At 38.0% G+C, this 15070-nt stretch overlaps 8 non-coding genes across 8 annotated transcripts; all 8 read right to left on the bottom strand.

Moving 5' to 3' along the window:
- Nucleotides 1–4846: 4846 nt before the first annotated feature.
- Nucleotides 4847–4919, bottom strand: trnav-cac (transfer RNA valine (anticodon CAC)). The gene has a single exon. It is a non-coding gene; the product is annotated as a tRNA-Val (tRNA).
- A 141-nt stretch (nucleotides 4920–5060) lies between these two features.
- trnav-aac (transfer RNA valine (anticodon AAC)) lies at nucleotides 5061–5133 on the bottom strand. Its single transcript has one exon. It is a non-coding gene; the product is annotated as a tRNA-Val (tRNA).
- A 990-nt stretch (nucleotides 5134–6123) lies between these two features.
- On the bottom strand, nucleotides 6124–6196 carry trnav-uac (transfer RNA valine (anticodon UAC)). Its single transcript has one exon. It is a non-coding gene; the product is annotated as a tRNA-Val (tRNA).
- Nucleotides 6197–6952: 756 nt separating this feature from the next.
- trnav-cac (transfer RNA valine (anticodon CAC)) lies at nucleotides 6953–7025 on the bottom strand. The gene has a single exon. It is a non-coding gene; the product is annotated as a tRNA-Val (tRNA).
- Nucleotides 7026–12859: 5834 nt separating this feature from the next.
- trnav-cac (transfer RNA valine (anticodon CAC)) lies at nucleotides 12860–12932 on the bottom strand. Its single transcript has one exon. It is a non-coding gene; the product is annotated as a tRNA-Val (tRNA).
- Nucleotides 12933–13073: 141 nt separating this feature from the next.
- trnav-aac (transfer RNA valine (anticodon AAC)) lies at nucleotides 13074–13146 on the bottom strand. The gene has a single exon. It is a non-coding gene; the product is annotated as a tRNA-Val (tRNA).
- Nucleotides 13147–14136: 990 nt separating this feature from the next.
- Nucleotides 14137–14209, bottom strand: trnav-uac (transfer RNA valine (anticodon UAC)). Its single transcript has one exon. It is a non-coding gene; the product is annotated as a tRNA-Val (tRNA).
- Nucleotides 14210–14759: 550 nt separating this feature from the next.
- Nucleotides 14760–14832, bottom strand: trnav-cac (transfer RNA valine (anticodon CAC)). Its single transcript has one exon. It is a non-coding gene; the product is annotated as a tRNA-Val (tRNA).
- Between the last annotated feature and the right edge of the window lie 238 nt (nucleotides 14833–15070).

Below are 15070 nucleotides of genomic sequence, written 5' to 3'. Positions count from 1 at the left end.
ACACTTTTCCTACCATTATTCTATACAATCTTTTCACTGGTATACTAGATAAATGTACTTTCTTCTTACTGCTACCAATGAACAAATTAGGAAATACAAATAAATCTTCTCTTTCAACTTCACTATTTATTAAATCAACCCATGCTCTTGGTATACTATTCTTTATCTTGTCATACATATTATTCACTGTTCCCCTTCCCACCTCTTCATCCCATTCATTGATTATGTCAAAAATAGCTTCCCCAGGTAAAAACCCTGGAATTACCTCATAAGTATAATCTTTTATTTGCCGTAGACCTGCACTCATAAATACTTTATTATACAAAACTTTTTCTTTGTTCTTGATTTTCTCATTCAGAAATATAGGTTGATTCATAATCAGGTCAATATGTCCACATTCATAATATACATTAGGCAACAACTCTGCCCATGCATTTAGCACCTCTTTATAAAAATCTGGTACCTTTTCAAACATTGCCCTTTTAAGCCCCATCAATAAACCATTATCCTCACAACCACCACTCTCCTCTAAGTAGACTCTAAAGAAGTGTTTCCAGCCATAATCTTCACTGTCATACAAATATTTCTTTACTGTTTTTATCCTAATAGCTTTTCTTTTGACATCTAAATCTACAAGTTTTAAACCTCCATCCACATAGTCAGCAATCAATGTTTTCTGAGATATTCTCACTCCTTTACCATCCCAAATAAAATTTGACACCACATTATTCAATTCATTTAGGACCCACTCCGGCATGTCCAGGACTCCCAAAACATACACAAATTTGGATAATACCAAAGCATTTGCAACAATTACTTTCCCTTGTAACTTTAGTTTTCTATTTTTCCAGAAATTCAACGTTAGCTTGACTTTATTAAGTATCCCAGTCCAAGTTATATCTTTTGCCTCTTTCTCCTTTACACCAATGTTTACTCCCAGCACTTTAATAAAATCCTTTGCGCTCTTGAATGGAATCTCACACCCGTTTACATTGATATCCCCAACAAACATTATTTCAGTCTTCTCTATATTAACTTTAGCACCCGATGCCTTGCCATATATATCTATGATCCCCATAATGCTTCCAATACTTTCTATATCCTTCACAGTACAAGTAGTGTCATCAGCGTACTGATGTACAACACTGACACCACCACCTGGGATTCCAACACCCCTTACTTCTTTATTACTATTTATCAATGTAGCTAACGGTTCTGTAGAAACACTGTACAGCAGAGCTGACAAAGGACAGCCCTGCCTTACTGACCTCTCCACAGGGAAAGTATCTGTTAACACTCCGTTACATTTAACACAACTTTTAGCCCCACTATACAACAGGTTGATCCAAGATACAAACTTTGGCCCAAACCCAAACCTCTCCAAAGTCTGTAATAAAAAGCTGTGCTCCACTCTATCGAAAGCTTTGTTAAAGTCCAAACTTAAAACTATACCACCTTCATTTTTCATTTGATTAACAACATCCCTAATTGTACAAATTACATCTGAAATATCTCTTCCAGGTATGCCGTAGGCTTGTGTTGATTCAATAATACTCCCAATCACCTTTTTCATCCTATTCGCTAACACTTTAGTCAGTATCTTATAATCCGAATTTAGAAGGCTAATAGGCCTATAATTTTCTAACTTTAATCTACTGCCCCTATTTTTGAATAAGATCGTTAACATTCCAGTTGACATAGACTCAGGGATTTCCTTATTCTCTTCCATATAATGAAACACCCTCACTAAAATGGGTGCCAAAATATCTACAAAGACTTTATAGAACTCATTTGTTAAACCATCCAAACCCGGACTTTTATTACCTTGCGTGCTAACAATTGCTTCCTTGATTTCCATAATCGAAATCTCTTCATCACACATCATTCTATCTGCCTGCGATACTTTGGCACTAATTGTATCCAACACTTTTACAACACACACTTTATCTACATCATTCTTTTTGTAAAGATTTCTGTAAAAGGTTTCAACTGTCTCTAAGATCCCAACAAAATCGTTTACCTTTACACCTCTTTCATCTTCCAACTCTACAATGTAACTCTTAGTTTGTTTTCTTTTTTCCAGACCCCAAAAAAAGGATGTACATTTCTCTCCCTCCAAAGCGTACTGTGCCCTGCTCCTAACAATAGCACCCAAACATTTATTTTTTTCATAACGACCCAGCTCTGCATGGATTTTCAAATAATTCACAACATCATAGTCTGGATCCGTATCAGCCTTTTCAAGTTCATGCAACATCCTATTCCTAAGCATTATTTCTTTCTGCTTATCTAAACGGTTATGATTTTTTGCGTACCTAATACTCCTATTTTTTACTTTTACTTTCACTTCCTCCCACCATAAACACACATTCTCTTTTAACAGTACATTAGACATTTCATCATTAATACATTCAACAATTTCATTTCTATATCCTTCCTCCTTTAACAGACTGGCATTTAAACACCAGACACCTCCCCCTCTCCTCTCCACACCAAAACCCATTTGAAATGACATTACTGCATGATCACTATATGCTGTAAAGGTATATGACACCTTCTTAACATTCTGCACCAATTCTTGTTTTGCTAGACATAAATCAATTCTGCTTTGTTTTAATTCCTTTAGAACCACCTGCCTTCTAGAGAATACTCTTCTGTTTGGATTTTCAGCCCTCCATATATCTACTAGATTCTCCTCATTCATAAGTTTCCATAATGCATTTCTAGAAGAGTCATATCTGAATTTAGCACAACTAGAGGCATCCATTCTACTACACCTCACATTAAAATCTCCTATCAGTATACAGTTTTCTGAGCACAGTGTTTTTAATTTGTGAAACATTTCTCTCCTTTCAGATTCAATGTTTGAAGCATAAACATTAATTAAACGAAAAACTACATTTTGAACTTCAAATTCAATTACAATAAGTCTGCCATCATTGTCAGCATATATTTCTTTTACATTTTGCACCACATCATTTTTTATCAAAATAGCCACACCACATGTTTTATCCCCTCCATGACTACAAAAAATTAAATCTGACCATTTACTCTTAATCTCCTGCATTTTGGAGTCTGTCCAATTGGTCTCTTGAAAACACAACATGTCTGCCTTAACAGACACTAATACCTGCTCAAATTTGCTCATGTTTCTCAAACTGTTACCATTTAGGGATGCGACTGTAATCATTATGAATGTGTGCAGAAGTATAATCAGAGCCAAACAAGTCCTTAAAAATCCTACTTTTTCTTTTTTCCAAAACCCATCATCTCCCTGGTTTTCGACAATGACCTCTTATTTTTTACAAACAACTGAAGATCCTCACTATCTATTTCATCATCCGTCTCTTTATTTGGATTTTTGGGGGGATCGGCGGGGAAGCCTTTTGAAAAGTGCGCTTTAACAGTGCCCGTGACTTCAGTGGACCCAGCCCACTCTTTGGTGTAATTTTTACACAGGCTTAAAGCTGGCTCAGGCACCTGAGAAGCACCTTGCACCATCTCTACCTGTGTATGTCTTTCACCCATCATGTGCTGCTGTTCCACCTTGTCAGCAGCAGAGACTAAAACGGCGTCTCGTGCTTTGCCAGGAGACATTACAGGCTCTTCAAGCTTATCTGCCACTGTCTCTGGAGTCACACTCTCCATGTCACTCTCATCCTCCCTCTCCATAGGCACACTCCCCTCTTCCTCAGACGTGAGGTCCATTGTTTGCAAAAGTAAGTGATTTTCTCCCTTATTACAGCTACATCTAACTTTAGGTCTGTCACACATTTTGCACACATTTCCTATGTTCCGACATTCTCTGGCATAATGCCCTTGTTCACTACATTTGTGGCATGTGAATTCCGGACATTCCTTAAGTATGTGCCCCGGCTGAATACATAATCTACATACCTTCACTTGATTGTCGTGGATTACACGAAAATATTCAAATCCCTCGACAGTGTTAAATTTAGTAGAATATGGCAAGGATTGCACATTGTCTGTAAACTTTACCTTGCAAAATCTTGTCCCATCTACAATGTCCGTTCCTGGCCACATCCTCCTCTTGATTGGCGTGGTCGCCTTCACCTTCCAGCCTTTTAGTTTCTCTTCTATCTCCTCATCCGTAATGTATGCGGGCAAGTTCAAAAAGGACACCACCAGCTCATCGTTCCCTAGTTCTTTAGCCATGATTTGACAGTTCTTTATCTTTAGCCCGTCTATTAGTCTTTCTTTTCCATTTACATGAGACATTGTTACTTCATACTTATTCCCGTCTTTCATTCGACATCCCAGTATTGTTCCGCAAACTTCCTTTATTCCTCTCAGCAATTCCATCGTTGTTATTTTCCCTTCTCCACTTATTTCCACGTTCACCGTCAGTTCCTTCTCATATGTTCTTTTTTTCAGTTCTTCGTTTAACATTCTGATTTCACTGTTGTCCTTTCTCGTCGTCGTTTGTATTCTTGATGTCGAAGCCATGTTGTCCGTCCGGTTATTTTAAGCAATATCCCCCAAACAGCTCACGCTGATGGGGGACAATAGCAAAAACGTTTCACAGAAACTTCACTACAGTCACTCACAAACTTTCAAACTTATAAGTCAACTAGACCTCCAAAAAAAACGATATTCTCTCTCAAGCACTCAGACACCTGCTTCTCTTCCACTTCCTGAAACTCCAAAAAGGGGCGTGTGAAGCAAACGTGATAACCACTAGACCACAGAAACTACTGCTTGATTTTCCTGCAAGAAGTAAACCGAATTTTACAGATATTCAGGGCACGTATTCGAATTTCCAAAATAAAGAATTCATGAAATTTTCTGTTACCACTACGGTAAATCAGAACATGTCAATGAGCGTTGTTTCCGCCCGGTTTCGAACCAGGGATCTTTCGCGTGTGAAGCAAACGTGATAACCACTACACTACAGAAACTGCTGCTACATTTCGCAGCGAGGAGTAAACAAAATTTTACAGATATTCATGGCACGTATTCGAATTTCCAAAATACAGAATTCATGAAAATAACAATTCTTTGTTGAAAGTACAGGACCTACTGCATGTGTCAAAGAGCTCTGTTTCCGCCCGGTTTTGAACCGAGGACCTTTCGCGTGTTAAGCGAACGTGATAACCACTACACTACAGAAACTTCTGCAACAATTATCTGCAAGGAGTAAACCGAATTTTACAGATATTCATGGCACGTGTTCAAATTTCCAAAATTAGGCATTTATGAAAATAACTATTCTCTGTTAATAGTAGAGTACCTACTGCACGTGTCAAAGAGCACTGTTTCCGCCAGGGTTTGGAACCGAGGACCTTTTGCGTGTAAAGCGAACGCGATAGCCACTACACTACAGAAACTGCTGCTTGATTTTCCTGCAAGGAGTAAACCGAATTTTAAAAATATTCATGGCAAGTATTCGAATTTCCAAAATAAAGAATTCATGAAATTTTCTGTTACCACTATGGTACTTCAGAATGTGTCAATGAGTGTTGTTTCCGCCCTGTTTCGAACCAGGGACCTTTCGCGTGTGAAGCAAACGTGATAACCACTACACCACAGAAACTACTGCTACAATTAGCTGCAAGGAGTAAACCGAATTTTAAAAATATTCATGGCACGTATTGGAATTTCCAAAATACAGAATTCATGAAAATAACAATTCTTTGTTGAAAGTACAGTACCTACTGCACGTGTCAAAGAGCTCTGTTTCCGCCCGGTTTCAAACCGAGGACCTTTCGCGTGTTAAGCAAACGTGATAACCGCTACACTACAGAAACTGCTTCAACAATTATCTGCAAGGAGTAAACCGAATTTTACAGATATTCATGGCACGTGTTCAAATTTCCAAAATTAGGCATTTATGAAAATAACTATTCTCTGTTAATAGTACAGTACCTACTGCACATGTCAAAGAGCACTGTTTCCTCCCGGTTTCAAACTGAGGACCTTTCACGTGTAAAGCGAACGTGATAACCACTACACTACAGACACTGCTGCTACATTCAGCTGCAAGGAGTAAACCGAATTTTACAGATATTCATGGCACGTGTTGAAATTTCCAAATTTAGGCATTTATGAAAATAACTATTCTCTTTTAAAAGTATTGTACCTACTGCAGGTGTCAAAGAGCACTGTTTCCGCCCGGTTTCGAACCGAGGACCTTTCGCGTGTAAAGCGAACGTGATAACCACTACACTACAGAAACTTCTGCTTGATTTTCCTGCAAGAAGTAAACCGAATTTTACAGATATTCAGGGCACGTATTCGAATTTCCAAAAGTAGGCATTTATGAAAATAACTATTCTCTGTTAATAGTACAGTACCTACTGCACATGTCAAAGAGCAGTGTTTCCTCCTGGTTTCAAACTGAGGACCTTTCACGTGTAAAGCTAACGTGATAACCACTACACTACAGAAACTGCTGCTACATTTAGCTGCAAGGAGTAAACCGAATTTTACAGATATTCATGGCACGTGTTGAAATTTCCAAATTTAGGCATTTATGAAAATAACTATTCTCTTTTAAAAGTACTGTACCTACTGCAGGTGTCAAAGAGCACTGTTTCCGCCCGAGGACCTTTCGCGTGTAAAGCGAACGTGATAACCACTACACTACAGAAACTTCTGCTTGATTTTCCTGCAAGAAGTAAACCGAATTTTAAAAATATTCATGGCACGTATTCGAATTTCCAAAATAAAGAATTCATGAAATTTTCTGTTACCACTATGGTACTTCAGAATGTGTCAATGAGTTTTGTTTCCGCCCGGTTTCGAACCAGGGACCTTTCGCGTGTGAAGCAAACGTGATAACCACTAGACCACAGAAACTACTGCTTGACTTTCCTGCAAGAAGTAAACCGAATTTTACAGATATTCAGGGCACGTATTCGAATTTCCAAAATAAAGAATTCATGAAATTTTCTGTTACCACTACGGTAAATCAGAACATGTCAATGAGCGTTGTTTCCGCCCGGTTTCGAACCAGGGATCTTTCGCGTGTGAAGCAAACGTGATAACCACTACACTACAGAAACTGCTGCTACATTTCGCAGCGAGGAGTAAACAAAATTTTACAGATATTCATGGCACGTATTCGAATTTCCAAAATACAGAATTCATGAAAATAACAATTCTTTGTTGAAAGTACAGGACCTACTGCATGTGTCAAAGAGCTCTGTTTCCGCCCGGTTTTGAACCGAGGACCTTTCGCGTGTTAAGCGAACGTGATTTTATTTTTATTTTATTTATTTTTTTTTTTTTTATCAAAAATGTTTGTTTACAATATTTACAGTACAATCTACTGTTTACAGTACAATCCACAGAGAACAATACAGAAGACACTAGACTAACAGAGGCAGGTGAACAATTCACCCCCTATCAAATTATCAACAAAGAAAATATCAAAACAGTGCTTTCAAAAATTATAAGTGATACCTCCACTCTCCTCTCGTGAAATTAACCCACTCCCTTCAACAAAAGACTCATCAAAATGTTCCATCCCATAATTAAACAACATATCTATGTGTTTACTGAACAGTGCTATAAAGATACTCCACACCTGAACCCTCTTTCTGTCAAAAGAAACATAATTCCTCCTACAAAAAATAGCATACCTCACAAAACTCAAAACCATATTCAACAAACACACATTAGCACCCTCACATTTACCAGACACTCCAAATAACAAAAGTTCCTCCCACGCATACTTTTTCACGAAATCTCCCCCCCAGTTTCTACATAACATTTCCTTAACTTTACAAAAAATATATTTTAAATCCTCACATTCTATAAACAAATGCATAAGAGTTTCCGGGAAACGTCCACATACGTCGCATTCCCTTTCTATCTCACAATTAATTTTCTTTAGCACCACCTTTGTAAATATTCTATTATGTCTTAGTTTGAAATCATTATTTTCACACTCCTTACTATTATATTTTACATTTAAATTTCCCCATATCTTTTTTTCATCCAATTCCGGAAAAACTACTTTCCAAAATTTCTCAGCAGCCGGCCTTCTACACACTTTTCCTACCATTATTCTATACAATCTTTTCACTGGTATACTAGATAAATGTACTTTCTTCTTACTGCTACCAATGAACAAATTAGGAAATACAAATAAATCTTCTCTTTCAACTTCACTATTTATTAAATCAACCCATGCTCTTGGTATACTATTCTTTATCTTGTCATACATATTATTCACTGTTCCCCTTCCCACCTCTTCATCCCATTCATTGATTATGTCAAAAATAGCTTCCCCAGGTAAAAACCCTGGAATTACCTCATATGTATAATCTTTTATTTGCCGTAGACCTGCACTCATAAATACTTTATTATACAAAACTTTTTCTTTGTTCTTGATTTTCTCATTCAGAAATATAGGTTGATTCATAATCAGGTCAATATGTCCACATTCATAATATACATTAGGCAACAACTCTGCCCATGCATTTAGCACCTCTTTATAAAAATCTGGTACCTTTTCAAACATTGCCCTTTTAAGCCCCATCAATAAACCATTATCCTCACAACCACCACTCTCCTCTAAGTAGACTCTAAAGAAGTGTTTCCAGCCATAATCTTCACTGTCATACAAATATTTCTTTACTGTTTTTATCCTAATAGCTTTTCTTTTGACACCTAAATCTACAAGTTTTAAACCTCCATCCACATAGTCAGCAATCAATGTTTTCTGAGATATTCTCACTCCTTTACCATCCCATATTAAATTTGACACCACATTATTCAATTCATTTAGGACCCACTCCGGCATGTCCAGGACTCCCAAAACATACACAAATTTGGATAATACCAAAGCATTTGCAACAATTACTTTCCCTTGTAACTTTAGTTTTCTATTTTTCCAGAAATTCAACGTTAGCTTGACTTTATTAAGGATCCCAGTCCAAGTTATATGTTTTGCCTCTTTCTCCTTTACACCAATGTTTACTCCCAGCACTTTAATAAAATCCTTTGCGCTCTTGAATGGAATCTCACACCCGTTTACATTGATATCCCCAACAAACATTATTTCAGTCTTCTCTACATTAACTTTAGCACCCGATGCCTTGCCATATATATCTATGATCCCCATAATGCTTCCAATACTTTCTATATCCTTCACAGTACAAGTAGTGTCATCAGCGTACTGATGTACAACACTGACACCACCACCTGGGATTCCAACACCCCTTACTTCTTTATTACTATTTATCAATGTAGCTAACGGTTCTGTAGAAACACTGTACAGCAGAGCTGACAAAGGACAGCCCTGCCTTACTGACCTCTCCACAGGGAAAGTATCTGTTAACACTCCGTTACATTTAACACAACTTTTAGCCCCACTATACAACAGGTTGATCCAAGATACAAACTTTGGCCCAAACCCAAACCTCTCCAAAGTCTGTAATAAAAAGCTGTGCTCCACTCTATCGAAAGCTTTGTTAAAGTCCAAACTTAAAACTATACCACCTTCATTTTTCATTTGATTAACAACATCCCTAATTGTACAAATGACATCTGCAATATCTCTTCCAGGTATGCCGTAGGCTTGTGTTGATTCAATAATACTCCCAATCACCTTTTTCATCCTATTCGCTAACACTTTAGTCAGTATCTTATAATCCGAATTTAGAAGGCTAATAGGCCTATAATTTTCTAACTTTAATCTACTGCCCCTATTTTTGAATAAGATCGTTAACATTCCAGTTGACATAGACTCAGGGATTTCCTTATTCTCTTCCATATAATGAAACACCCTCACTAAAATGGGTGCCAAAATATCTACAAAGACTTTATAGAACTCATTTGTTAAACCATCCAAACCCGGACTTTTATTACCTTGCGTGCTAACAATTGCTTCCTTGATTTCCATAATCGAAATCTCTTCATCACACATCATTCTATCTGCCTGCGATACTTTGGCACTAATTGTATCCAACACTTTTACAACACACACTTTATCTACATCATTCTTTTTGTAAAGATTTCTGTAAAAGGTTTCAACTGTCTCTAAGATCCCAACAAAATCGTTTACCTTTACACCTCTTTCATCTTCCAACTCTACAATGTAACTCTTAGTTTGTTTTCTTTTTTCCAGACCCCAAAAAAAGGATGTACATTTCTCTCCCTCCAAAGCGTACTGTGCCCTGCTCCTAACAATAGCACCCAAACATTTATTTTTTTCATAACGACCCAGCTCTGCATGGATTTTCAAATAATTCACAACATCATAGTCTGGATCCGTATCAGCCTTTTCAAGTTCATGCAACATCCTATTCCTAAGCATTATTTCTTTCTGCTTATCTAAACGGTTATGATTTTTTGCGTACCTAATACTCCTATTTTTTACTTTTACTTTCACTTCCTCCCACCATAAACACACATTCTCTTTTAACAGTACATTAGACATTTCATCATTAATACATTCAACAATTTCATTTCTATATCCTTCCTCCTTTAACAGACTGGCATTTAAACACCAGACACCTCCCCCTCTCCTCTCCACACCAAAACCCATTTGAAATGACATTACTGCATGATCACTATATGCTGTAAAGGTATATGACACCTTCTTAACATTCTGCACCAATTCTTGTTTTGCTAGACATAAATCAATTCTGCTTTGTTTTAATTCCTTTAGAACCACCTGCCTTCTAGAGAATACTCTTCTGTTTGGATTTTCAGCCCTCCATATATCTACTAGATTCTCCTCATTCATAAGTTTCCATAATGCATTTCTAGAAGAGTCATATCTGAATTTAGCACAACTAGAGGCATCCATTCTACTACACCTCACATTAAAATCTCCTATCAGTATACAGTTTTCTGAGCACAGTGTTTTTAATTTGTGAAACATTTCTCTCCTTTCAGATTCAATGTTTGAAGCATAAACATTAATTAAACGAAAAACTACATTTTGAACTTCAAATTCAATTACAATAAGTCTGCCATCATTGTCAGCATATATTTCTTTTACATTTTGCACCACATCATTTTTTATCAAAATAGCCACACCACATGTTTTATCCCCTCCATGACTACAAAAAATTAAATCTGACCATTTACTCTTAATCTCCTGCATTTTGGAGTCTGTCCAATTGGTCTCTTGAAAACACAACATGTCTGCCTTAACAGACACTAATACCTGCTCAAATTTGCTCATGTTTCTCAAACTGTTACCATTTAGGGATGCGACTGTAATCATTATGAATGTGTGCAGAAGTATAATCAGAGCCAAACAAGTCCTTAAAAATCCTACTTTTTCTTTTTTCCAAAACCCATCATCTCCCTGGTTTTCGACAATGACCTCTTATTTTTTACAAACAACTGAAGATCCTCACTATCTATTTCATCATCCGTCTCTTTATTTGGATTTTTGGGGGGAGCGGCGGGGAAGCCTTTTGAAAAGTGCGCTTTAACAGTGCCCGTGACTTCAGTGGACCCAGCCCACTCTTTGGTGTAATTTTTACACAGGCTTAAAGCTGGCTCAGGCACCTGAGAAGCACCTTGCACCATCTCTACCTGTGTATGTCTTTCACCCATCATGTGCTGCTGTTCCACCTTGTCAGCAGCAGAGACTAAAACGGCGTCTCGTGCTTTGCCAGGAGACATTACAGGCTCTTCAAGCTTATCTGCCACTGTCTCTGGAGTCACACTCTCCATGTCACTCTCATCCTCCCTCTCCATAGGCACACTCCCCTCTTCCTCAGACGTGAGGTCCATTGTTTGCAAAAGTAAGTGATTTTCTCCCTTATTACAGCTACATCTAACTTTAGGTCTGTCACACATTTTGCACACATTTCCTATGTTCCGACATTCTCTGGCATAATGCCCTTGTTCACTACATTTGTGGCATGTGAATTCCGGACATTCCTTAAGTATGTGCCCCGGCTGAATACATAATCTACATACCTTCACTTGATTGTCGTGGATTACACGAAAATATTCAAATCCCTCGACAGTGTTAAATTTTGTAGAATATGGCAAGGATTGCACATTGTCTGTAAACTTTACCTTGCAAAATCTTGTCCCATCTACAATGTCCGTTCCTGGCCACATCCTCCTCTTGATTGGCGTGGTCGCCTTCACCTTCCAGCCTTTTAGTTTCTCTTCTATCTCCTCATCCGTAATGTATGCGGGCAAGTTCAAAAAGGACACCACCAGCTCATCGTTCCCTAGTTCTTTAGCCATGATTTGACAGTTCTTTATCTTTAGCCCGTCTATTAGTCTTTCTTTTCCATTTACATGAGACATTGTTACTTCATACTTATTCCCGTCTTTCATTCGACATCCCAGTATTGTTCCGCAAACTTCCTTTATTCCTCTCAGCAATTCCATCGTTGTTATTTTCCCTTCTCCACTTATTTCCACGTTCACCGTCAGTTCCTTCTCATATGTTCTTTTTTTCAGTTCTTCGTTTAACATTCTGATTTCACTGTTGTCCTTTCTCGTCGTCGTTTGTATTCTTGATGTCGAAGCCATGTTGTCCGTCCGGTTATTTTAAGCAATATCCCCCAAACAGCTCACGCTGATGGGGGACAATAGCAAAAACGTTTCACAGAAACTTCACTACAGTCACTCACAAACTTTCAAACTTATAAGTCAACTAGACCTCCAAAAAAAACGATATTCTCTCTCAAGCACTCAGACACCTGCTTCTCTTCCACTTCCTGAAACTCCAAAAAGGGGCGTGTGAAGCAAACGTGATAACCACTAGACCACAGAAACTACTGCTTGATTTTCCTGCAAGAAGTAAACCGAATTTTACAGATATTCAGGGCACGTATTCGAATTTCCAAAATAAAGAATTCATGAAATTTTCTGTTACCACTACGGTAAATCAGAACATGTCAATGAGCGTTGTTTCCGCCCGGTTTCGAACCAGGGATCTTTCGCGTGTGAAGCAAACGTGATAACCACTACACTACAGAAACTGCTGCTACATTTCGCAGCGAGGAGTAAACAAAATTTTACAGATATTCATGGCACGTATTCGAATTTCCAAAATACAGAATTCATGAAAATAACAATTCTTTGTTGAAAGTACAGGACCTACTGCATGTGTCAAAGAGCTCTGTTTCCGCCCGGTTTTGAACCGAGGACCTTTCGCGTGTTAAGCGAACGTGATAACCACTACACTACAGAAACTTCTGCAACAATTATCTGCAAGGAGTAAACCGAATTTTACAGATATTCATGGCACGTGTTCAAATTTCCAAAATTAGGCATTTATGAAAATAACTATTCTCTGTTAATAGTAGAGTACCTACTGCACGTGTCAAAGAGCACTGTTTCCGCCAGGGTTTGGAACCGAGGACCTTTTGCGTGTAAAGCGAACGCGATAGCCACTACACTACAGAAACTGCTGCTTGATTTTCCTGCAAGGAGTAAACCGAATTTTAAAAATATTCATGGCAAGTATTCGAATTTCCAAAATAAAGAATTCATGAAATTTTCTGTTACCACTATGGTACTTCAGAATGTGTCAATGAGTGTTGTTTCCGCCCTGTTTCGAACCAGGGACCTTTCGCGTGTGAAGCAAACGTGATAACCACTACACCACAGAAACTACTGCTACAATTAGCTGCAAGGAGTAAACCGAATTTTAAAAATATTCATGGCACGTATTGGAATTTCCAAAATACAGAATTCATGAAAATAACAATTCTTTGTTGAAAGTACAGTACCTACTGCACGTGTCAAAGAGCTCTGTTTCCGCCCGGTTTCAAACCGAGGACCTTTCGCGTGTTAAGCAAACGTGATAACCGCTACACTACAGAAACTGCTTCAACAATTATCTGCAAGGAGTAAACCGAATTTTACAGATATTCATGGCACGTGTTCAAATTTCCAAAATTAGGCATTTATGAAAATAACTATTCTCTGTTAATAGTACAGTACCTACTGCACATGTCAAAGAGCACTGTTTCCTCCCGGTTTCAAACTGAGGACCTTTCACGTGTAAAGCGAACGTGATAACCACTACACTACAGACACTGCTGCTACATTCAGCTGCAAGGAGTAAACCGAATTTTACAGATATTCATGGCACGTGTTGAAATTTCCAAATTTAGGCATTTATGAAAATAACTATTCTCTTTTAAAAGTATTGTACCTACTGCAGGTGTCAAAGAGCACTGTTTCCGCCCGGTTTCGAACCGAGGACCTTCCGCTTGTAAAGCGAACGTGATAACCACTACACTACAGAAACTTCTGCTTGATTTTCCTGCAAGAAGTAAACCGAATTTTACAGATATTCAGGGCACGTATTCGAATTTCCAAAAGTAGGCATTTATGAAAATAACTATTCTCTGTTAATAGTACAGTACCTACTGCACATGTCAAAGAGCAGTGTTTCCTCCTGGTTTCAAACTGAGGACCTTTCACGTGTAAAGCTAACGTGATAACCACTACACTACAGAAACTGCTGCTACATTTAGCTGCAAGGAGTAAACCGAATTTTACAGATATTCATGGCACGTGTTGAAATTTCCAAATTTAGGCATTTATGAAAATAACTATTCTCTTTTAAAAGTACTGTACCTACTGCAGGTGTCAAAGAGCACTGTTTCCGCCCGAGGACCTTTCGCGTGTAAAGCGAACGTGATAACCACTACACTACAGAAACTTCTGCTTGATTTTCCTGCAAGAAGTAAACCGAATTTTAAAAATATTCATGGCACGTATTCGAATTTCCAAAATAAAGAATTCATGAAATTTTCTGTTACCACTATGGTACTTCAGAATGTGTCAATGAGTGTTGTTTCCGCCCGGTTTCGAACCAGGGACCTTTCGCGTGTGAAGCAAACGTGATAACCACTACACCACAGAAACTACTGCTACAATTAGCTGCAAGGAATAAACCGAATTTTAAAAATATTCATGGCACGTATTCGAATTTCCAAAATACAGAATTCATGAAAATAACAATTCTTTGTTGAAAGTACAGTACCTACTGCACTTGTCAAAGAGCACTGTTTCCGCCCGGTTTCGAACCGAGGACCTTTCGCGAGTAAAGCAAACGCGATAACCACTACACTACAGAAACTGCTGCTTGATTTTTCTGCAAGGA

This window comes from Salmo salar, unplaced genomic scaffold (assembly GCF_965601325.2).
Source record: "Salmo salar unplaced genomic scaffold, fSalSal1 ptg000588l, whole genome shotgun sequence".
Classification (NCBI taxonomy): Eukaryota; Metazoa; Chordata; class Actinopteri; order Salmoniformes; family Salmonidae; genus Salmo; species Salmo salar.
Note: the sequence above shows the minus strand (reverse complement) of the source record. Positions and strands in the feature narration are given on the sequence as shown.